General features: G+C 51.5%; 1 protein-coding gene across 5 annotated transcripts in view; it reads right to left on the bottom strand.

Moving 5' to 3' along the window:
• LOC131411589 (ral-GDS-related protein-like) overlaps window positions 1-24314 on the bottom strand; it is a 259398-nt gene that overhangs the window by 148884 nt on the left and 86200 nt on the right. The window lies entirely within an intron of this gene.

Below are 24314 nucleotides of genomic sequence, written 5' to 3'. Positions count from 1 at the left end.
CTTGAGTGTGTGCTGAGGAGAAACTGTAAGAAGGATGCCAGCCAATAAATCTGCATGCCTCAGATCCTGAGGGATAAAGTCACCCACGGAAATGCCACTCTTATCCAGCAGGCCCTGGCTGGGAAGAGGCGGTCTCATCGCCAGCATCTACAGCAGACCTGTTTGCATCTCCCTGGCTGCCTCACGCTGTGGAGACCACACTGTCTCCTGGAGTTCCTTCCAGAGACTCTTTGCCCGCTCCTGACTGGTGGCTTCCTGGGTGGCATTGGGTTCGGGTTTGCCCTGCAGAAGGGCTCGCTTCAATTTGCGGGACCCTTCCTGGGCCCTCAGGTTTTCCCTCGAGGATGAGGATGAACCTGAAGCTCCTTTCCCATCTGCTTCACTGGCATGTTCCTCTTGTCCCTGGCGGCTATCTTGGTCTCATTTCTTCTGGGGCGGCAGTGGCCTTCAGCTCCTCCTTCTCAGTCAGGTGGAAGATGGAGGGCAAGGCCGTGGGCTTTAACATGTAGTACTGACCCTCCAGCCTGTTCAAGAGTTTTTTTTGGTGAAATGTTCACTACAGATGAAAGAATACTTAATAGGGTCCAGTCATCCCTGTGAACAACTTTTAGCAACTGGACAAGACGTTTTGAGTCCTTTATGTGGAGCCTGCAAGGATACATGAAAAAGTAATTAAAAAGAAAGAATTAAATGTCTCCCCCTAAAATAATCAATTATAAAAGCAAAACAAGTGTTTTTGGGAACACCCACACTTAGGAATTTTGCCCATTTAAAACTTTAGTAAAGTTTTAAGGAACACCTCTGCTTGCAAGTTATTACTGTAATAGAAAGATGAAAGACCCACTGTCTACCTTAAGGAGCTGACCATCTGTAGGGCAGAGAAGGAAGGAAGGTGAAGACCTTCTCCCAGGTTGTGGTAAGTGCCCTGTAGGAACAAAGATGCTCGGGCAGAGAGCACAGGATGGCACCAAGACAACACGAAAGGCTTCAGGAAGCCTCAGAAATAGTTCCTAGAAGCTCATGGCTGTCCAACCCTCCTGCTGTCCCTGGGATGCAGGACTTTGGGTGCTAAAATGGGGAGGATTGGTCCCCCTATTTCAAAGCCAGGCCAGGTGTCGGCCAGCAGAGCCTCCCAGGCACTCAGCAGGGCGCCTGGCCCCAGCTCTACTCAAGCAGCCGAGGATGCAGGACTGCCGCCAAGAGGAGGTCAGCCCCAAGAGCTGTGGTTCTGTGTTCCTCCTGTCCTTCCACTACCAGGAGGAAAACTGCTTCCTGTACCAAGCAACCAGCCCCTGAAATGTACTGACCAAGACACTTCATAATCTTTTCTCCTCATTAAGGTAAAATCTCTATTTAGAGAAAACTATGCACATGGGGAGGAAGGGGGTCTCTCTCGAGGCTTTCTTCTCCTCCTGAGTTCATCTAACCCTCATGAGGCCGAGTGGATACTAGGTCCTCAGGGAGTTCCAAGCAACCTGACCTTCTAACATTTCTCAATGCTTTGTGACAAGTTACAAAAGGACCCCCACTTCCTTTGCCCCCATACCACGTTAAACAATGACACATGCCAAGAGCAACCTTCTCTGTAGTGTTTTGCATCATTCTCAAAAACAGTAACAAAACTTTTGGGACACAGACTCTGAAGGAAACTGTCAAGAAAGCATGTTCTCTGACTTCTGAAACAAGCTCACATTACTAGTTCTTTGGATGGATTGTAACAACTTCCGACTTAAAACAAACCACTGTTAACTTTGAATAAGACTAAAGACAACAAGTGGCATTCAGGTCTTTAAATATTCAATAACAACCTGCAACATGAAACAAAAGGATCTGCCAGGAGGTTTTCAAAGTAGAATGTCTTCAGTGCACTGTTCTGGGACCTCCATTGCAGAGTCTGCAGGAAAGGACTCACTCAACTGGCTGAATTCCAGAAGCCCTCATGAAGGGAGCCAGGCCAAAGGGAAGGCAAACCCCTCATCTTGCTGTGGGATCCCAAGGAAGAAGTGAAGAGAGGAGCCCCTTCCCTGAGTCCCCAGGGTAAGCCTCCCAGTGAGGAGTGGGTTGCAACCTCCTCCACCCAGGATGCTGTCACATGCAGAATCTGCAGAGTCAGACGCCTCTCCAGGACTCACCTCCAGTGCAGAGCCACCTTTCCCTGCACTGCCAGGACCCTTCTAGCAACAGAGCATCTGAGAGGCGTGTCAATTTGGAGGTAGAAGCTGCATTTGCTCAGCCACATTCCTGATCTCAGAGATCAAGGCAGGCTCCCTGCCATCAAAAGAGCAGAAAAGTCATGGCAAATGCAAGAAGATAGTGACCTAAGAAAGAGTGTTTCCAGAATACCCTGTTTCTTGACATTGTTGGCCCCAGCCTGAATCAGTGGAGAGCAGAGTGGCCAGGGGGTGGGGGTGACAGTGTGGTGGAGGCCATAAGGTGGGTGCCAGTGGCCATGGGATGGCCGCAGTGGCCCGAGGTGCCCAGAGCAGAGACAGTGGCACAGACCAAGGCCACATAGCGCCCGGCGCTCACTCACCTTCTGGACCGGCCCCGAGGCCCCAAGCACAGAGTGCTGCCTGCCTTGGGCTGGAACACCAGGGGTCTGACTGGGCGGCAGCAGCTGGTTACCTGTGGAATGAGATGGCTGTTTCTCCTCGTTGCCCAGTGGTGGGAGCAGTTCGTGGCAGTGCAGTGATCACCATCCCGGGCCTCAGGCTGTCATGCTGCCAGGCTCCGGCCCCCTCTTCTCCGCCCCACAGTGGGACTGCCACAAGAGTAGGGCTCGAAGTGACACTGTGCAGCAAGTGGGAGCTGGTCCCCACGCCCCGCAGGATGGCAAGATGGCGGCGCGTGCCCATCTGTCCTCCGTAAAGCAAGATGGCCACATCTGTGGGCCTAGGCAAACTGCTGCCTGATGCACCCACCCTGGGGTAGCGCTGCCAAAACGCGTCTGTTCCGCTGCCCTGATGGGTCGCTGCTGCGGTGTTCATAGCAAATGACCCAGACCGAGGGGGGAGGGAGAATGTGGCCGGCCCTCCGAGAGGGGCCCCGCCGGACGCCAAGATGGCGACCGATGCACTTCCGCCCACACTTCTGGCCCTGCCCACGTTGCTCACCTGGATTGGCCCCAGTGGTTGAGCATCACATTCTGCTCATTCTCCTGGGCAGCGGGGAGAGGGACGCGGGTAGGGGCACCTGCACCGGTCGGCATGGAAGACTGTGCTCGCCTGGACTCTTAGCCGCTGGGACTGGCTGGCATGGTTTGGGGCGGGGCCGTCGGGGGGAGCAGCTCCTCAGGTGGAGCGGGTGGGGGCAGCTCCCATAGTGAGACCGGTGCGTCTGACAACCAGGTCCCTGCGGGTCTGGACGCTCTTTCCATCCGCCCTCGGTGCTCTGGCGCTGGCCTGACAAGCCCATGGCTGTTGGGGCAGGAGGGGCAGCAGGGAGTCAGGGAGGGGAGGGGCGTGCTGGGCGGGGCTGGGGCAATGGTTCTTGGGAGGCTTTTTCCTTCCCCACCAGGATTAAGAAGTCCCTTCTCTGGAACTGGCTTCGGATCCAACCACACAATCCCTGTCTGTGTGCAGAACTCTTGCCCTGGTCTCACGCCTGGCAAAGATTTCTTGCTTTGACCAAACTTTAGTCAGGCTCCTGAACCTTCTTGTAGGCCTGTCTGTACACTTCCTTGTAAAATCCAGTTTTAGCAAGAACCTTGCTAATTCAGTTTAACCAGAACACCCACCCGTATGTCTGATCACCATCGAGATCTGCTCAGGCTCCTCCTCCTCCTCCACCATCCCTCAGGTGGTGTCTGATCACTCTGGCCTCTCTTTGGTAAGAATCCTGTTAGGTCAGGTTAGCCAGAAACCCCAACACTTGTTTTTTCTCTTAGTAATTTTCCATCCTGTGACCCCCACCATGCTGCCTGGCCATGAATTCCCACTTGCCCATGCTGCATTCAGAGTAGAGTCCAATCTCATTTCTCCCCCGCTGTGAATCCCATCACGGTGGTCCCTACGTATCACAGTGGTTCTGAATAAAATATGCCTTACCATCTTTGACAGGTGTCATTAAATAATTTTTCTTTAAAACCTCCAACCACAACAAAAACCCAGACCAGGCTCCTTTCCTTGCTCCCTCAAGCCATTTCAGAGCTACTTCAGATTCTGGCCCTGCTCTCCTCAGAGACCTCTATTATGCGAGTCATAAGACTTTTCCTAACTTTGGTGCGTGTGTGGAGGGGGGCACACACCAACATCAGTCTCTCCATGGGAACCCCAGCACTTGCCAGTGAGCAGTCATATTTTGAAAGGAATCTCTTTCTCTGAGTGGTAGGTCTCAACAGTGGACTCAAAATATTCAGTGAACCATGTTGTAAACAGATGTGCTGTCACATCCTTGTTGTTCAATTTGAGCATTGACTTTAACTTCAAGTCAGCAGATGCATTATGTCTAACAAGAGAGTGAGCCTGTACAAAGGCCCTAGGATGTGGATCGGAGGGAGAGGGGAGAGAACAGGATCAGTTAGAGGACCAGAGGTCAGAATGTGAGACAGGATTTGGAGAAGGAGCCAGAGCAGTCAGTAACAGCACAGCAGCCAGGTCAATGCCCCGCACACCATATCTGGGAGTCAGGACCATCTCCTAATTGCAGTCAGTGGCAGAGCCCCATTTCTGGTTGGATCTCTTGGGGGACAAGAAGGCAGTGTCTTACCACATCTGTCTGTCCACGTCTACCAGACCCTGGCCAGGGAGTGTGAAGAGCTGATGCAGAAGTACCTGCACCTGCTGCAGATCATGGAGACGAGAAGACAGTAGCCAAGCAGCTACGGCAGCAGATCGAGGATGGGGAGATCAATATCGAGTGGCTGAAGGCAGAGGTGACTGCTGGCTAGGGGTGCAGAGGAGGCTGGCCAGGGGGCCCAGGGCACAGGCCAAACACCTCACACTCTGCGCTCCTGCAAGATCGGGGGGGCACATGATGGGCAGGGGGACCAGCTTCCAGCCACAGCTATGCCAGCCTAGAAACTTAAATTTAGTGATGCTGGCAGAGTGGGAAGGGCCTTAGCCAGATCTGAGTTCAGATCCTACCTCTGCCACTTGACGGTTGCAACCTAGAGTACATCCCCCCATCATCTGTGCCTCAATTCCTTCATCTATAAAGCAGCCTTTTTATACTTGCCTGATAAAGTTGTGAGGATTGAGTGAGGTTATTTATGGGCGAGTTTTTAATTACTCTGCTGATGACCACATTGACTAAGCATTCCCACATTATCAGCTGAAGTGTCCGGGGACACAGAGTTACTGGTGAGTCATCACAGTGTGGGCTGCTGGCTAAGTTCTAAGCAGTCGTTCCCTCTGCCTGTCATAAGAGCTCCTACAGGGGCTTGCCGGGCATCAGTCTGGAGGCCACGCTGTTCCTAGGTTAAGGCTTCTAGAACTTCACTACTCAAAATGTGGTCCATGAAGCAAGAGCATGTTAGAAATGCAGAATCTCAGGCCCTGCACAGACCTCCAGAATCAGAATCTGCACTTTCACAACATCCCAGTCGATTGCCATTTACATTAAAGCTTGGGAGGCGCTGGCTCTCTGTCCCTTAGATGCCCCTCACCAGCTGTCTACCCCAGCGCCGAATGATGTGATTGCCTCTCCCCCCCTCATCTCACCAGTGCGCATCAGATGCTCAGAGCAATTTGGCCACATCACATAAGGACCGTGGACTCTGAGCTGAGGATGGGAAAATGGAAACAGATTCTAACCAGGGTTGGCTGCATGATTTGTAGGGCCTGATGCAAGGGAAAAATGCAAGGCCCTGGGTGGAGTCGGGGAAGTCGACCTCCCCTTCTCACAGCCCACCAACCCACCCATGGCAGACAGGCAACCCCCCAATATCAACCTTCAACCTCCTCTAAACTCTGTGCCATGATACACTTGGTACCTAGATGAGGGGTGGGCAAGATGCCCCTGCTGAGTCACCCACCTAGTGCCCAGGCATTGTCTCCTTGCCTTGCCCTGAGACAGGATCGGGTGTTCACTGCACCCGCCATTTCTGCACCTACCCCAAGGCCCCTGCAGAAGGTGGAGGGTGACTCACTGTGGAATGTGAGTCTTCCTGGCTGACTCCACCCATTTGCTCCCAGACAGAGGATAGAGGAGGTCATGGGTTCTGGGGGTGCCGGCATGTGAGGAGCAAGCAGCTGAGACACCATCCCAGGGAGGCAACAGTAGGCAGGAACACATGAGGGCTGAGGCTCCAAGCCCCTGGGGTGTGCTCCATTGTTCCATCAGATGTTTCTCATGAAAACAAATTCAAAGAGAAATAATAACTTCAAGGTTGCAACTGCAGAACTTGAAGCCCCAAGCATGGGGCCTTCTGAGCACAGGACTCCATCACACGCCCTTGAAGCCAGCTCTGCCTAGAATGTTCAACGCTCTGAAGTTGCTAATTCCACCTTATGGTGCCGCTGTCAAGCTCTGAACTAATGATCACATCAGCTTGAAACTTGAGCTTGAACAAAAGTTTCAGATTCCACACACCTCCTCTACACTGCAGCAGGCACTGTCAGAGATGCTTTCTTAGTCAGTCCCCATAACCATCCTCATAGGTTGGAACGAGGAAGCAGGCTCAGAGAACTCAAGGCACCTGACCAAGCTCACACAGCTGGGAGGTGGCAGAGCCAGGACTAGAACCCAGGTCTGTGTGTCTGCTTGCCAGTCTTGCCACTCTACTTGTGGGTCCTGGGATCGGGGCTTGTCCCATGTCTAAACCATCTAGTTCATTCTGAGATCTATCCTAGCCCTACACATAGCCCTGAAACCAAGCTGAGTCCTTGCTAAGGACGAAGGAATAGGTCTAAGGACCAGTACCAGGTTACTGGCTTCATGATCAAGGGGGTCATTCACTCACTCACTCATTCTCTAACTGCCTAAAATCTGCTGACCACTGCCTCATCCTCTTCCCCAGGCTCCTCTTACCCCATCACTCGGGGCTCCAGCCAGTGTCCCCGGTCATGAGCTGTGCACACCTTGGCCTTTGCATATGCTGGGGCTTCTGTATGGAGTGCCCCTTCCACCCCCACGCTTCCCTGCCTGGTGGAATCCTACCAAGCTCAAAGCCTCCTCCTGGGGACTCTCATCCCAGAATGTGCTCCATGACCCCTGCTGCCACAGCTTTCCCACCCTCAGCATGCCATGGCAGAGCCGGCTCCTCAGGTGTCTGTCCCTCACCTGGTCTGGTGGGACTTCCTTGAAGGCAGGGGTGTCCTTTATCACTCTGTCCCTTCTGCCTCGCACATAGTAGGTACTCTGTAAGGACTTGATGAATGAATGGACATCAGGTTCTGTGGGAGGCAGCAAAGAGATGGAAGCTTCTAGCCTTAAGGTCTGATTGTGGTAGAGTGTGATGGGCACCATAATATAGTTTGCAGTGTGAACCCAGGTAGAAAACGAGTCATTTTATGGCCAAAGAAGGTATGGGTTCATATCGCATATGGCCTTGAAAGTTTTCGGGGGTTGGTAGGCCAGAGAAGGGGTGGGTGCAAAGGGCAGGGCCCTCTCTGGTGCTGGAGAGCACAAAACTGGTCAGTTTTGGTGAAAGTGTGTGTGTGTGTGTTTGTGTCAGCGTGGCAGCAGAGGCCTTTGTGGTGAGAATTAGGAGCAACGTTTCCAACTGAGTATATTACTCTCCAGGGAAAACGATATTTTAAAGTAAGGCTTTTTTTGTGTGTGTGTGTGAGGAAGATAAGCCCTGAGCTAACATTCATGCCAATCTTCCTCTTTTTGCTGAGGAAGACCGGCTGTGAGCTAACATATATTGCCAGTCCTCCTTTTTCTCCCTAAAGCCCCAGTACATAAGTGTATATCACAGTTGCACATCCATCTAGTTGTCGTATGTGGGACGCCGCCTCATCATGGCTGGACGAACGGTGCGTCAGTGCGCACCCGGGATCCGAACCCGGGCCACCAGTAGCGCAGCGGGTGCACTTAACCACTAAGCCATGTAGCCGGCCCCTAAGTAAGACTTTGCAAGATCAGCTTGGTAAACCTTTCTGGCTGTAGTCTTTCTCTCTCTCTCTCTCTCTCTCACTCCCTCACTCACTCACTCTCACTCTCTCTCTCTCTCTCTCTCACACACAACACACACACACACACACACACGCACACCCTGCAGAGCAGAGGGCACTTGTATGTTCTGGAGGGGCTCCAGGAAGTTGAAACAGAGCCCATTTCCCAAGAAGTAGGCCATCAGGTAGGCAGGAGGTGCTGAGGAGCCAAGTAAGTGATGAATGATGCCCGTGACAAAGACAGAGGGTCATAGAATGTCAGAGCTGGGAGGGATCTGAGAACTGAGAGGTCCACAGAAGAGGAAAGGACTTATCCAAGGTCACTCCAAGGTCACTTCCAGCGCTGGAATCCAGGCTTAACTTTGGGTCTCCTGGCTGTAGATCCTTGACCTGTGCCTGCCACACACGTTATTCCTTCCTTGCTGGGGAGACGGGCCATATAAAATGTGCATATTCAGGAAACACTGTGTCACCTGATAGCCAGAAAACTTCCTCAAGCCCCATCCCACGTATTCCTGAGGATTTTCAGGGTCTTCCATTTTCCTGGCCACATCTGGCTTCCAATTCTGCTCTCCTGGCTTCTTGTATCACTTCTCACAGTGCCAGTCTCCACTCAGTCTTGACTGCTCCTTACCCCCTTGTGGTCGCTCCATGTGTCCGTCAGGTGGAGCTAGATTCTGCTGCAATTACAAACAGCCCCCAAGTCTCAGAGGCTTAAAACAACAAAGAATGCTTTCTCTCTCACACTGTGTGTCCATTGTGTGTTCTGCTCCACAAAATTCTCACTCAGAGTCAGGGACACAGGCTGACGGGGCTCCCACCATCAGGAAATTCACCAGTCCCAGGGCAGGGGAAGGAATGTGGCAAATGATGCCTGACAACTCTGCTCAAGTTTTATTGGACACAGCGAGTCACATGACCACACCCGACTTCAGGGCCCTGGGCAGTACAGTCCTGCCCTGACCCAGGAGGAGAACCAGAGTATCCAGGAAAGCCCTAATGACACCCAGCTGGCTCTTCCTTCACTCCCCAAGCCCTCAACATGGGCCAAGTATGGACCAGACTTTCTGAAAGGCTTAGATGCACTCGAGGGGGTTTCCAGTACTGAAACAGAAAACAGCTGAAAGCTGAATAGAAGACATCCTTGCCCTCCTGTCGCTCAGCCTTTCCTGCTACAGGGATTTCTTGCTGACCTCCTCTCCTCACGCTGGCCTCTCTCCACACTCTCCCAACTGTCATTTTGGTGGTGGTGGGGGTGTTCATAATCCCTTTATCTGCCAAGACCCTCGCCTTACATCCAGTGATGTGCTGGAGCTGGCTCACACCAACTTGCAAGTCGGTTGTGAAATTTTCAAGAATCTTGCAAGCTTGTTATTCACTCTTTGGTAGCTTAAAATGGGCCAAGGTAGGAATGTTTACAGCATGGAAATTGGCCAGTGCTACCAGTCAGAGTTTTTCTTTCAGAGAGCTGGTCATTAATCCTTTACCAATATACCCTTGTCTACACCTTTTTTCAGGATCAGCTAAATACTTTGCTGGGCCCAGTGCAAATTGAAAATGCAGGGCTCTTAAGAATTTCAAGGCAACAACAGCAGAGCCTTAAACCAGGCATTAGACCCTTCTTAGCAGGCTGTGCACAGGTCAGACATCGAGGACACTGGCCCTGTCTCTACTCCCTCTATACCCTCTACACTCAGAGCCCCCACCAGCAGCCAACTCTCCCTAGAGGTAACGGGAGATCACACCCAAACAAAAGCAAAGTTATTAAGCAAAACTGTCCAGCTCTGCTCAGTCTCTTCTCTCCCATCTAAAGAGTCCTCTTGGGCTTCATCTTTTGTAACCAAAAAGCTACAAGGACCATCTAAAACAAAGGGAACATCCTCTTCTGAGAAGAATCCTTCCCTCCTCTAGAATCCTCAGTTTGGCACCATTTCATTGTTTTAATAGTTATTTTTCTCCCATTTATGATTGGAAGTAAGTTGGGACGGCTCAGGCAGCCCAAAGGGAAGGGTAGGAATTTAGAGGTGGTCATGGTATTTTCCTGGCTTGGGAGCACTCAGAATCCTGGAAGGCTGACTCTGCAAGAAACTGCACAGATCTTCAGTTCAGGGTTTGTGGTAAAACTGTAGCCTTGGGATCATGTTTACAAACCAACTTTGACATGGAGAGGGCCACCTTGACCCTCCCCAGGCAGCCTCTCTGCAGGGCCCACTCCATGCCTTGAGTCCTGTTTCCCATGTTCCTCCTGCCATCCCCACCCCTGCTGCCCTGAACTCAACACCCTGTTGTACTCTGCATCTTTGTTCACATCATCCCTTCTGCTCCAATTCCTTCTATACTCTAGCACACGTGTTGAGTTTCTTTTTTTTTTTTTTGTGAGGAAGGTCAGCCCTGAGCTAACATCCATGCCAATCTTCCACTTTTTGCTGAGAAAGACTGGCCATGGGATAATATCTGTGCCCATTTTCCTCCACTTTTATATGGGACACAACCACAGCATGGCATGACAAGCGGTGCATCAGTTTGGATCCCGGGCCACCAGCAGCGGAGCTCATGCACTTAACTACCACAGCACGGGGCCAGCCCAATTGGGCTCCTGTTTTGTCCTTCAAAACCTCTGAGTAGCACTTGTGGATTCCATGGTGAGACCCTCCCACTGCATTAGGGGCCCACCTCTGTTCTGGCCTCACCTTGTTGGAGTATAAGTTACCTCTGTGGGTTTCTGACCCTTTTCTTAGGCTGGAAACTCCTCCAGTGAAGGGATCTGACTTATCCCCCTCTGGCTGTCTCACCCATGCCCAGCATGGTGCCACCACACGAACTCCATCAGGACATGCTGACAGGATTGGCACAAAGGGAGACAGAGATGGGCATCTCTTAGGCTTGGAAGAGGCCAGAGGGAATGGAGAAGGAAGGAGAGAGAACTGAGTTGTGTGGCAGCTGTTTGAAAAACAGGAAGTACAGAGATCTTTAGCAAAACCTTGACTGCTAACAAAAGAGAGAAAACCATGGACTAATTCCTCCATCAATGACTGCACCGACTAAATGCATTCTGGATTAAAGACACTGTCTCCAGAGAGGGGACTGTGGTGGGGCAGGAGCGAACGAGCAGTGCCGCCGAGGGATGCGGCAAATGAGGGTTTGCCTCTGATGGGCCAAGAAGGCCAGACTGTGGGATGGCAAGTGGGCAGGGCTCAGCTGAGACGCCCGACATTGAGCCAGGTTGGGTAGCCAGAGCTGGACTCTAGCCAGCGAGTTGGGATAATAAGCCGAATTCCCAACTCTCCGTGGTCATCATTGACAAAGGTCAACTGAGCAGGCCTTGGACGTCAGCCAAGCCAACCTGGATCCAAAGCAAATGCATCCTCAGAAGGAACCTTCAGGATAAGAGAAAGGCTGTCTCTGTGATCTCAGAGGGGCTGGGGTTCCTGCGGCCATCCTGACATTGGCTCCTAGCAGGGGTGGGCCGTGGCCCAAGGCTTCTGCAAGGTCTCCAAGCTCACAGCTCTCCAGAGCATTGCCCACCCAGCACAATCCTTAAATCAGACTCCCAGACTGCCAGTGTTGCCTGTGCAGGCAGCAGAGCATCTGACCTGACTGCATCTGGTTTTTGCTCTGGTCCCAGGGGAGTAGATGTCCTGTAGATGCCTCTGAGAAGAGCGCCATCAGTTTTACGTACAGACTACATTTACCCACACACCCACACCCACACGCATACCCCACAATCCTAAAGAGAAAAGGCTACCACGTGCAAATCCCAGAACTGGCAAAGAGAGCAGACTGGCATGGGGGTGATGAAATCAGGGCAGTGAGGGTGCTGGTTGGGCATCCACGTGTCTCTGAGCTCTCCATGAGCCTGTGTGTGAGTCCCTTAGTTCTTTAGAGTTCAGATCCAAGAACAGCCATTATTTCATGTGCCTAGGTTCTCAGAGAATGGAAAAAATAGAAAAGCTTGCATTGACACTGAATATTTCTCCATTAGATATTTTCAGCCGCTCTTCAAGCACAGGCTGGTGTAGTTTTAGCAACCCGGAAGTGGAGAGTGGCTAACTGTCCCATTTTGCTTTCAAAGTGCTCCATTCCGTCAATTGTCAGAGCCCATTCATCCTGTGCTTCAGCAAGTGGCCTTGAGGGGACAAAGCCACATGCCCTGGAAAGGGAGGGGAGCTGGCTCTGTGGCATGTTTGTGATTTCCTGAGCTACTATCTTTGGACGTGTGCCACACAGCTCAAGTGTGTCTCTGTGCCCACTAAGCACGTTCCACCCCTGCTCTTGTTGTACTGAGAGAGTGAGACCCCAAGGTGGGGGTTTGCCCTCAGGGCACAAACTGCTGGGAGAGGAGACAGCCCCGTGGCAGCTCACAGAAGAGGAAAGCACCAGGGGACTCCAACACCCAAAGTGCTGGGTCATCATAGAGGGAGGGAGCAGAGAGCACACGTGGAGAATGGGACTAGGGAGGGGCATCTGATGTGGCAGAGAAAGACAGAGACCACTGCAGGGATATGAGGACAGGCTCCTACGCTGGGGCTGCCCTGACTCCCGGGGGCTTCACGCTTTCTCTCTGGGTCTGTTTTCCTGTCTACAAATGGGGTGCACGACAGAGTCCCTTTGGCTTCCCCTCTGTCGTTCAGCTCAAACACCAGACACATTGGGGTGGTTCCCAGGTCTCCAGGGTGGTAGGAGCTGAGGGTGATGAACAAGAACAGAGGAGGAACAGTTGGGAGGGGAGGGGGCTGCAGGAAGTCTCTCTGGTATCCTTACAGCTCATCCTGAGGGAGGAGACTCGGGCTGTGTTCTGGAGCTGGCTGGCTGGGGAGCATGGGCGGGGAAGAGGGTGCTGGGAGGGGAGCCACGGCAAATGTGGCTGCCAGGGGTGCTCAGAGGCCCATTACCAAACCTGGTGCTAAGCTGCCAGTGAGAAGGCATGATACCCAGGGATCTTTAGGTGGTGACAGGGCATGTGCTTGGGAGAATCTGGGTGTTTTTGCTTTTCTAAGTTGTCCCCACAAAAGGGGGTGGTCGAGAGGTAGTCTTTACTGAGCAACTTCTCTGTACCAGGCCCTCAAATTGTCCCATTACTTACAGGAGTGACATCATTTCACCTTCATATTTTACAGGAAAGACCTGAGGTTCAGAGATATTAGGCATCTTGCTGGAGGTCACACAGCTGAGAAGCAGGATAAGGTGGATTTGAGCCTGATCTGTGTGGGTCTCAAGCCCTAGCTCTTTTCACATCATCAGTGGCATTTCCTCTGAATTCTCCAGAGCCCTGAGTTCCTCTAAGATCCCTTGGGGTCACCGCAGCAGGTGGACACTGAGGGTGCCAGGAAGGCTGGCAGCGAGAGCAGCTCCCGTCCTCTGCCAGCTTCTGGGGCGTGTGATCCATGTTTAGAAAAGTCTATGTTTGGTTTAGTGCTCTGCTGTCACCATCTTGAAATTTTGTCATTTTTTAAGAAGGGGTCCTGCATATTTTCTCTGCAGTGGGACACAAGTTACATAGTCCATCCCGCTGATGGTGTTTTCACATAAGATGTCACTTGAGAAAGGCTGCTCGAGTCCCACCGGTGGTGGCAGCCCCTGCCCTCTCCCTAGTCCCCTCAGCTCTGCTGGACTTGTGGGCGAGGTCTTGGAGGGGCAGGAACTCCGTGGCCGGAGCTTACCCTGTGGTTCCTCTGTCAGTGAGGCCATCGTGTGTTTGCACCAGATCTTGACCAAGGCCTGAAGACCTGCATCTCCAGCTGGCCCTCTGGGATCTGGGTGAGGAGGCAGCCCTGGTAGAGGTCCCCAGCCCCACCTGCACCAAAATCCACCTGAGAAGTCCCTCTCCAGGGCCCACTCCTCCAGGCTGGCAGCTCTTCCATCCTCCCGGGGTGTAAAACACACCTTAAAACACACAGAATCCCTCAGAGGGAGCAGAAGAGGAAAGACAAGTTGGCAAAAGCTGTTTTTCTAGGAGGAAGTGATATATTTTTAGTTCCTTATCTACTTTTCCCTTTTAAAAATTATGTATATGAACCCATTTGAGAAAATTTGACAATCTAGAGAATCAGAAAATGTTCAAAGCTATACCAACCATAGTTCTCCTTCCCAAAGATAACCACTGTAAACACTTTGTTGTGTTTTCTTCAAATTTTTTTCTATGCACAGACCTTGGGATGTTCCCCCCGCTTTATTTACATAATATCACATATATGAATGTTGAATTTGAATCTTGATGTGTTTGTTTTTTTACTTAACATTATAGCACAAGTGTTTTCTCATGCTGAAAGTATGCTTTTTGATGGCTGTATGATCCTCCAGTACCTGTGAGCATGCCATCATCCATGCAGCCATCTCCCATCATTGGTTCTTAAAGTTGTTGCAAATTTTTGTTACTAGAAACACTCATCTCTGCAACTGAAATGTTCCTATGAGAGAGCGTCTCCTTGGGACAGGTTTCCAAAAGTAGAATGACTGAAACAAAAGGTAGAAGCACGGTCAAGGCTCCCACTCCTTCCACCCTGCGTCACTGCTCTCTGAGCTGACTGCAACGCCCTGACGGCCCCGAGGGCTGCACAGTAGGACCACCTGCATCGCGCCTCTCCCACACTGAGTGTGACATTTTCTTGTTCACTTCCCTAAGTCAGAGAGCCCCGCTTTTCCCCCAAGGTCACAATGGGAAGAGGCCCTAGAAAGACGAGGTCTGCACTTCCTGTAGTTGTGTGGGTGATGGTGCCGTCCCATGGGTAGTGGAATGCCCTGTGTAAGCTCCCACTTAGAGTTTATTGCAAAGGAGGCATGTTTTTCTTTAATGGAGTTTATAAGCAGAGGTTTCAGTGGACCCATCCCTGCCAATCAAGTACTGAAGGGCAGGTTTGGGGAGATTGGCTGGGCTTTCGGGAGCTGGAAGGCAGGGTATTGTGTTTCCAAGAGGTTGGGACAGAGCAGGCCAGCAGCAGACCCAAGTTGCTGAGCCTGGGGAGGTGTGGAAGGACAGGGACAAATGGATAAAGGGACAGACAGCTGAAGGGACGTGACTCGGGAGGGCATGTCTTGTGGAGGGAAGCCCTGGAATGGAGGACTCAGGAGACCTGGTTCCAGGCCAGCTACTGACTCACCTTATGACCTCGGATGAGTCACTTCTGTCACTGGTGGGGCACACTGGGAGGGAGGCCTCTTGGGGGAGCCAGGGCTGAGGGGGATGTGGAGCTGCAATTCAGTGACCACGGAGGCCTCAGCTGAACCCCCAAAACTCCGGAGCTGGGTAGCCCTTCATACCCTTCAGGCGGCGAGGCACACCACAGCACCCACAACAGCCCTCTCCGACCTTCCAATACACAGGTGTCAGACAAGATGGGGCCCCATCTCTATAAAGATCTGTGACTCTGATGGTGTCCTGATGCCTGGGGCCAACTATCTGGCCCTGGATAGGGCAGTGGTGCCAGAATCATCCTCAAAGTCAAGGGTGTCTCTGGGTGGGAGCTCTGAACTATGTCTCAACCTCTGTGGGTGGGGTTGGGTGACCAAGGGCTTGTGGAGCCACTCCTCGTGCAGACCCATTAGACATCCTGCTGCCCATGGTCAATTTCTATCAGGAGTTGGTCTCCAGCTACCAGTACAGCCTGCAGATCCTGGCCCACTGCAAGCAGAACAGTGACTTTGACAAGCTGCTGAAGCACTATGAGGCCAAACTGACTGCAAGGAGAGAGTTCTGGAGATCTTCCTCACTGACCCCATGTTCCAGCTGACACCTAGCCCTGTCCTTGAGGGCACATGCCTTGGGAGCCTTCTGGGGGTCCATGGCAGTGAGGGCCCCAGCTGGGAACAAGCCACAGCTGGGGGCACCATGGAGCCATGGCCGGGAGAGCCCAGACCCTAACAGGCCCCAGCTCTGAGCTGCCTGGAGAATGGGGTTAGGGCCAGCCCTTGACCCAGCAGACCGCAGGGTTGTCCAGCTCCGCAGAGCATGCAGTGTGGGAAGGTGAGCGGGAGCTCCTGGTACTGAGCCCACCTCCAGGCCCTTTCTCCTGCTGGCTTAGAGCATCAAGATCTGGGCTCTTGCCCCAAACAAGACCCTGGAAGATCCTCCACATTAGAGTTGAGATCAGAAGTGCTGTGGGTGTCCGTCCTCATCCCTGCTCATGAGAGTGCTGGTTGCTGAGAGAACCATTCTCCGTCCACTTGGTCACTCTCTCTCCCTCTCTACATTGCTGTTTTCTCTCTGACTTACTTCATCACTGTCTCTCTCCTTGCCTCTGTCCCTGTCCCCCTGCCTCTCCCTGCCGCAGATTCCCAGGCACATTCTGACACTGCATGAGCTCCTGGCCCACTTTTCACGAGCACATAGAGCCAACAGACTGGACGATGCCAGGGCTAAACTGGGGGAGCTGTCTGGGTGAGCCCGGCTCCGGGGTGCCCCCATCAGTGGAAAGGCCAGGGCTAAGGATGCTCCCCAGCAGGAGTTTCCTGAGCCCCAGATGCTAAAATATCATGTTCAGGTTAGGATCCCAAGCGGTGGTGGTTGGGGCACCCCCAGCTTGCCCCACCTGGAAGCAGGGTCTCCGGAGCAATCTGAGGAGTTCACAGCTCAAGCTCAGGGGGCAGTTGGTGGGATGGTGTGGGTGGTGTGCTGTCCCTGGCACAGATGGGGTTTGAGGAAGGGCCCTGGGCACTCACGTGGGCCCATCTGCCAGAACAGGGATCCGCCCAGGGACTCGCAGACACTCTGCCAACTTCCCCTGTTCTCCAGTGTCAGTGTCTCACAACCTGTGGTATAGGAGCCCCAGAGGGAGTCCTGGCTGATGGGCCTTCATGTGCCCAAGGGTGCAGTCACAGCAGGCAGTGTCATGGATGGACAAACGCCTGACTTTTCCAGTGTCAGAGGCCCCAGCCCTCTGGTCAAGGCCCCTCCGCTGCCCCTCATTCAGTCTCCAAAGCCCAGGGGGATCCTTCCTCTGCCGGGGCAGAAGCAGAGAGACCAGGGAGGAGGCGCCTACAACAGCCCAGGCAGCAGTTGACGGTGGCCTGCACCAGGTGGTGGCAGTGGAGGTGAGGAGGAGGTTCAGATTCGGGGTGTGTTTTGAAGATGGAACCAACAGGAGTTTCTGATGCATTAGATGTGGGGAGAGAGAAGATGGGAGGCAAGAGTGATTCGACAGTTTTTGGCTGAGCAAGCAGAAGGTTGGAGTTGCTGCTAACCAAGATGGAAAAACTGGCAGGATGGGCAGGTGTGGAGGGGAAATCTTTCTTGCTTCACTGGATCTTGACTGGGGGCATGTTGAGCTTGAGATGGACAACAGTGGTGGAGGGGACAAGATGGAGGAGGGCGTTTGAGTCTGAAGTGTAAGGGAGTGAGCCATTCAGGAGCCATCAGCTCGAGATGGTATTTAAAGTCACAAGACTGGTGAGATCACCAAGGGAGTAGGTTTAGGCAGGAACGAGGTGCGTACCAAGAGCTGAGCCCTGGGGTCTGCACCTTATGGAGGCTAAGAGATGATGAGCAGCCTTGTACTCAACGATGGGCTGCCAGAATCTGCAAAGGAGGGTCGGTCTGCAGCATGTAGGATCCAGTACCCAGCCCTGCCAACCACTCAGTGCCCTAAATGGCTTCCCGAGCCCAGCAAAAGGCAGCCAGTAGGGCCACGTCTCCCAGCTGGGCAGAGGGAGGACCAGGCTGGACTAGGGCAGGGCACAGGCTGCGGAGTGGGGGTTCATTCAGGGAGCAGATGTAATCAGAGTGTGTTTGTAGACTAACAAAAACCATTGTGGGGTGGAGACCCCAGTCCTCTCATGACCCAAGGAGCCAAATCCTGCACACTTCCCCAAGGAGAAGACTTGGGACTCCAACGAGGCTCCTCATCCCTGTGGCATGCCCTGTCCCGGTGCGGGCCATAGCAAGGAAGGCACATGAGTGCCAAGGCATTTATCCTAAGATCCCGATCCCCTTTCCCGAAGCCTACTCATCTGATCACCTGATCCCCTGCATCTGGCCTGAACACACCCCTAGTGGCACAGAGGAGGGTTTTCCTATAGCCCTGACAGCAGCCCTTTCATCCTCCTCTCTCTCTCCCTTGGGGGACTGAGGAAAGCTCCCAGCCCTGCAGGAAGCCATCAGATAACAAACCCTCCCTGGCTGTGCTCAGAAACACTCCTGCCCTGGGGCTGACTCTCTCCTACCTCTGGCCTTTGTCCCGCTTTTTCTCCTGAACCTCATCTCTTGGGCTCACTGTAACCCAGGTTGTCAATTCCAGCTGCCCCGGTAGACTGCGGCCCTGGGAACTCCTCCCCAGCTGCGTGGACGGTGTGGCTTTCAGCACAAAACCCAGCCGGGGCTGGCAGGGGTCCTGAGCAGCTGCAGCTGGCACTTGTCTAACAGTGAAACTAGTGTTGCTACTGTGGGATCGCCCCCTTGTTTGTAGCAAATACAGCCCTCCTCAGCAAAATCTCCACCATCGTCAAAAGAAATGGTTCTGTTTACCTTTGCTAACTTCCAAAAATGAATCCCTATCCAGAGAACTAGCATATCCTTGAATGGTGCCTCCCTGTGCCCCGACCCTTCCAGAAGAGGGCTAGGGACTGGGCTGCTGAGAAGAGCATTGCTGGGAGGGAGGGACTGAGGATTCTAAGGAAGAGACTCCATCTCCATGCCACAGTCTGATAGCCAGAAAACAACGGGTAATAATAGTTGGATAATAACACCTTTGCAACCAGTGATACTAGCAACAGTGATCACGGCCCTTTACTCAAGCACCTGCCGTGTGTGCTGGGCCTGAGGTCAGCACGTGAAATGCATTCTTTTCCATCCTCACTCCGACATTCTACAGGTGAGCACACTGAGGGTCAGAGGGGCCCAGTAATTGGCTCATCGCTGAGTTCGTTAATCACCGATCCAGCTCGACCAGTGTCATCTCTCTTTGCTGGGAGGGTTAAATTGGACAGTGTCTACTAGAGAACTTTGGAAGCCATGCATATTAAGCAGCCCTCTTGGTGATCTGGTCGTGGTTGTAGAATTTGAGGCATCAGCAGACAAATAAGACATTTGTGCTTTTCTTGGAGTAAGTGGGGTACTTTCTCCAGATGCTCATCCCCACAAAATTACTATCTTCCTAAGACTCCTGAAAACCCACCAAGGCTCTTAACAAAGTTGGCAACTCACAGGCCTCTTTTCCAACGAATGCTATTTGTTTGTGTGTGAGGAAGATCAGCCCTGAGCTAACATCCACGCTAATCCTTTTGTTTTTTTTTTTTGGCTGAGGAAGACCGGCTCTGAGCTAACATCTATTGCCAATCCTCCTCCTTTTTTTCCCCAAAGCCCCAGTAGATAGTTGTGTGTCATAGTTGCACATCCTTCTAGTTGCTGTATGTGGGACGTGGCCTCAGCATGGCCGGAGAAGCAGCGTGTCGGTGCGCGCCCGGGATCCGAACCCGGGCCGCCAGTAACGGAGCGTGCACACTTAACCGCTAAGCCACGGGGCCGGCCCCACCACCAATGCTATTTTTAAAAAGCAGTTAAATGGCGCCACCTCCTGGAGGAGGGGTGTTGCGGCAGTCAGAACAGGACAAATAGGAGAGTTGTCCTTATTCTCACATTAAGGGACAAGGTGTGTCTTGCTCCCACCAAACATGCTGGAGCCTACGGGAGTCAGACTTTCATTGAGCCAGCTGGATTGCCAGGTGCTCCAAAACTAAGCCATTCCAGGACCTGAACATTAAGGAAGCAGCTATATAACATGCATTGAGGGAGGGGTGGAGACAGTAAATGCAAAGGCCCTGAGGAAGGATGGGTGGGTGGAGTTCTATGGATGGAGATAAGGCCAGTAGTGGTGTGGGGGGCAGAGTAATGAAGAAAGGTTGTTTCCTATACTCCTGTCCTCCCAGTTTTGCCGTCTCAGTTCCACGTGGTTCAAACTTTTAAATCAGACCTGCTTTCTAGCTGTTAATCTCCATTTCCATTTCCAACACCTGTCTCCTTGGGCTATGAGAAGGATGATGTGATACCATGCCCATAGAGTGCCCGGCAGAGCGGGCATTCAATATGCATGCTCTCTCCCCCTTTGTGACCACAGGCTCCACCTGAGAATCCTGGGTGCCGGGCCTTCTTCCTAGGTCTGGCCAGACGCCCGGCATTCCCTTCTCCCTGAGAGACGGGGGCAGCCTGTCTCTGACATTTTCTGTCCTGACAGGATAATGTACAATGAAGTAAACAAGACAAAGAGCATCCAGGAAAACATAGCCATGGAGGGCATGATTGTCGAAGGCTGTGAGACCCTCCTGGACACCAGCCAGACTTTTGTGAGATGGGGCATGGCACCCTGCCTCCCCCAAATCTCAAGGTAGACCCCAGCAGTGGTGGCACTTGGGGACACCACCAGTTCGTTTGGCTACTATGTGCCAAAACCTGCCAGCATGATTGTGGAGTATTCCAGGGCTGCTGGAAGAATGTGACAGCTGTATGTAGATGTCGGTATCTGCACACATGGATGCAGATATTACTGGTTTTCACAGTTCCCTTCTCTCCAGATGTACACATGATTCTTCCCAGATGCCCTTGATGTGTCTTTGGATGTCATAGTAAACACTGACATGTCCTTTTGGGGAGAGAGGAGTGGAGGAGAAGGACAGATACTGATTGGCCTGGTGAATCACAAGCATGTTCAGCATCCGAGGGGAAGTCATGTGGGTCAGTCCCTCTGTCCCTTGCTCATCATCCTTAGCCCCTTGTGGGAGGCCGTGATCACAGCGGTTCTCACGGGTAGGAGGTTGCCTTCACCCTCAGCCTCCACTCTCCTTGGGAGCGGTGTTTGTGAGGCACAACCCTGTGAGGGGGCAGCTAGAGGCTGTGACTGAGGGGACTGACTTCCAACTCAGAAACGTTAGTGCCGCAAGGAGTTTGAGGGTCACCTCTTCAGATTCCACTTGCTGTGGGACCCTCAGCTTCTGCTTGCATGCCCCCGAGGTGACCTGCACCTCAGATGGGCCTCCTGAGTTCCTTCTATCCAGCCCTGGGACTCTCGGAGCAGATGAAAAGCTCGCCAGCACTTCCTGTGGCCTGTGCAGCTGCCTTTGGCCCCTGCTGCCCTTAGCAAGGGTATCATCGACTTGGAGTTTTGTCCCGAGCCCCTCTGTGTGGCCCCCTGTAACTTTTCCCTAAGCCGACGCTGTGATCTGCTGGGCCCAGAGCCAGCCTCCCTGTGTCCTGGCTCCAGCTGAGCTGCAATGGGCCAAAGCTGGAAAAGGCCCAAAGAATGACCTCTCCTGGGGTGGGCAGTGTCACCACAGTCCAGGAATCTGCTCCATTGCCCTGAGCCTAAGAATTTCCTTCCCACCTGAGGGGCTGGGGTACACGTGAAGACCAGAGAATGGGGCCCAGCAAGGTTCCAGGCAGTGACAGATGTGGGCAGGAGGCAGAGTGGTGGCCCAGAGCAGGCCTAGGGAGATGGAGCGTCAGGGAGGGCTTCCTGAGGAGGCATCACTGGAGTCGAGTCTTGAAGGGTAAGTAGGCATGCACAGGGTGGATGACGTGAAGGAAGGCCCTTCCAGGCCAAGGAGCATCACTCAGGAGCCACAGGTAACTTGCCCTGGAACTAGAGTGGGAGCAGAGAGGGGAGGCGATGGTAAGGAAGGAGAAGTGCTGGAGCAGCCTGCTGGCGGGCCTTGAAGGCCTGAGTCCCGAGGACAGTGAGGAGCTGGCGGAGTAAGTGGGGAAAGGAGGCCTGGAGCACGTCTTAGGGGAGCTGGGATGGCAAATGGGTTCATCACTGCCCCCTGCTCTGCCCGGGAGTGGCTTCCGTGTGCAACTTGTTGAGGACTGGTGGGCTCTCTGGGCTCTGCAGCCCAGCATGTCGTGACTGATTGGTGATGTCTGCTGTGGCTGTGTGTGGCAGCAGGTGTCCTGTGTCTCTTGCTCATCCCTCTGGGCCAGAGCCAGCTCCACACTTGTCCAGCCTCCTGCCTTCCCCAGACTCAGCCCTAAAGAGGTACAGCCTTTTAGATACAGGATACAACCTTCCTTAGAGAGGGAGTACAAACAATACACTAGTTGGCCTAAATTCAGCCACCAATTAAGAAAGCCTTCAGGTGCAACAATATACTTATCTTAATTTCAATCTCAGAAACTAACTCCTAATCTAATACTGCATTAATCTATTAATTCATAGAAGTAGTACTGTTACTATGAGGAACAAGAATTATTTCTCCTTGCATAATCTTAGAACAGATAGATAATCACCGAAAGTTAACAATAAAATAAATTCAACCCAATAATTATTTATTACATTAACTGTTAACCCAACACAGGTAGGCATTCAAGCAAAGATTTAAAAAAGTAAAAGAAACTCGGCAAACACAACCCCCACCTGTTTACCAAAAGCATCTCCTCTGGCATTTCTGGTGTTACAGGCACTGCTTGCCCAGTGACACGGTGTAAAGGCCACAGTGACTGGACCCTGCAAAGGCAGCATCATCATTTGTTGTCTAAATGAGGACTTGTATGAACGGCCACTCAAGGGTTTTACTCTCTCTTACTTTTAATCAGTGAAATTGACCTTTCCCTGAAGAGGCGGGAATGACAAAGACGAGAAGACCCTATGGAGCTCCAATTAATTAAAAAAAATCAAAGGTAAGCCAAATCAAGGGCTAACAAAACTTAAAGGGACTAACAATTTTGGTTGGGGTGACCTCAGAGAATAAAATAACCTCTGAGTGATTAAAATCTAGACCAGCTAGTCAAAATATTTTATCACTTATTGATCCAAAATATTGATCAACAGAACAAGTTACCCTCGGGAAAACAGCACAGTCCTATTTTACTGTCCATATCCACTATAGGGTGTATGACCGCGATGTTGGATCAGGAGATCCCAGTGGTGTAGCCGCCATTAATCGCTCATTTGTTAAACGATTCAAGCCCTACATGATCTGAGTTCAGACCAGAGTAATCCAGTCAGTTTCTAGCTATTCCATATTTCTCCCAGTACGAAAGGGCAAGAGAAACAAGGCATACTTTACAAAAGCACATTCAAACTAATAGGTGACATAATCTTAATCTAATATATATATGTATATAGACCTGCCTATAAACAGGGTTTGTTAGGGCGGCTGATTAATTGCATAAAAAGTAAACCTTTATACCCAGAGGTTCAATTTTTCTCCCTAACAGCATGTTCATAATCAATCATCTTTTGTTAATTGTCACCAATCTACTTACCATAGAATTCCTTACACTAATAGGATGAAAAGTATTAGGTTATATATGACTATCTAAAGGACCACACATCATTGGCCCCATGATCTGTGGAGACACCAGTATTTATATCAGTGTCACAAGGCCATCAGCTGGAGTTCACATTGGAAAACGTACCCGGGAAGACACCCTACGGAGGACCCATTAGCACACAACTGAACAAGTAATGTGGACTTTTGTCGATGATCATTTGAAAACGTAACTGGGAAGACACCCTACAAAGGATCCACTAGCACACAACTGAACAAGTCATGTGGACTTTTGTCAATTACCTAGTATTTAAAACGGGAGGATAGGGCTGGCCCCATGGCTGAGTGGTAAGTGCGAGAGCTACGCTGCTGGTGGCCCGGATTCGGATCCTAGGCGCACACCGACACACCGCTTCTCCGGCCATGCTGAGGCCAAGTCCCACATACAGCAACTAGAAGGATGTGCAGCTATGACACACAACTATCTACTGGGGCTTTGGGGGAAAAAATAAATAAATAAAAATTATAACAAAAAAAATAAAATGGTAGGATAAAGATGCAGGATTCTAATGGGTTCATGGAAATTCTGAATGCACAATTCGGAAACAAGGAATAATCGACAAGGTAAACCAACTCCAATAGATTTATAATTGCTTACTTGTACACAGAGTTTTTGCTGAACAATTAAGTATTCATGTATTTGTCTTGATGAAAACATGAAACTTTATGTTGAATAAAAATGGACCATTTTCCTGTATTAGTACATTACTACTCATCATTTAGTCATTTCTATAGTTAATGGAGTTATAAACATAATTACAAATGCATGCTTCCATCAGAAAACAACTATGAGTGAATCTGGAAATTGTAGGGCCAAAAATAATGTTTTCAATATTATGTATTAGAACATGTATATACATAACAAGGATGAGAGAAAACTCTGATTAAAGGAGATTAAAATGTAATCTAATCTTAAAAGAATAAAAAGAGTGTCAGTCCTGGGAGACTGGGGATAGGCAGTAAAATTTCACAGAATTCTGAGACTGGAAATGGGCCATTCCCTACCTT

Source organism: Diceros bicornis, chromosome 11 (genome assembly GCF_020826845.1).
Source record: "Diceros bicornis minor isolate mBicDic1 chromosome 11, mDicBic1.mat.cur, whole genome shotgun sequence".
Taxonomy (NCBI): Eukaryota; Metazoa; Chordata; class Mammalia; order Perissodactyla; family Rhinocerotidae; genus Diceros; species Diceros bicornis.
The sequence above is the reverse complement of the archived record's forward strand: the minus strand, read 5'-3'. Positions and strand labels throughout refer to the sequence as shown.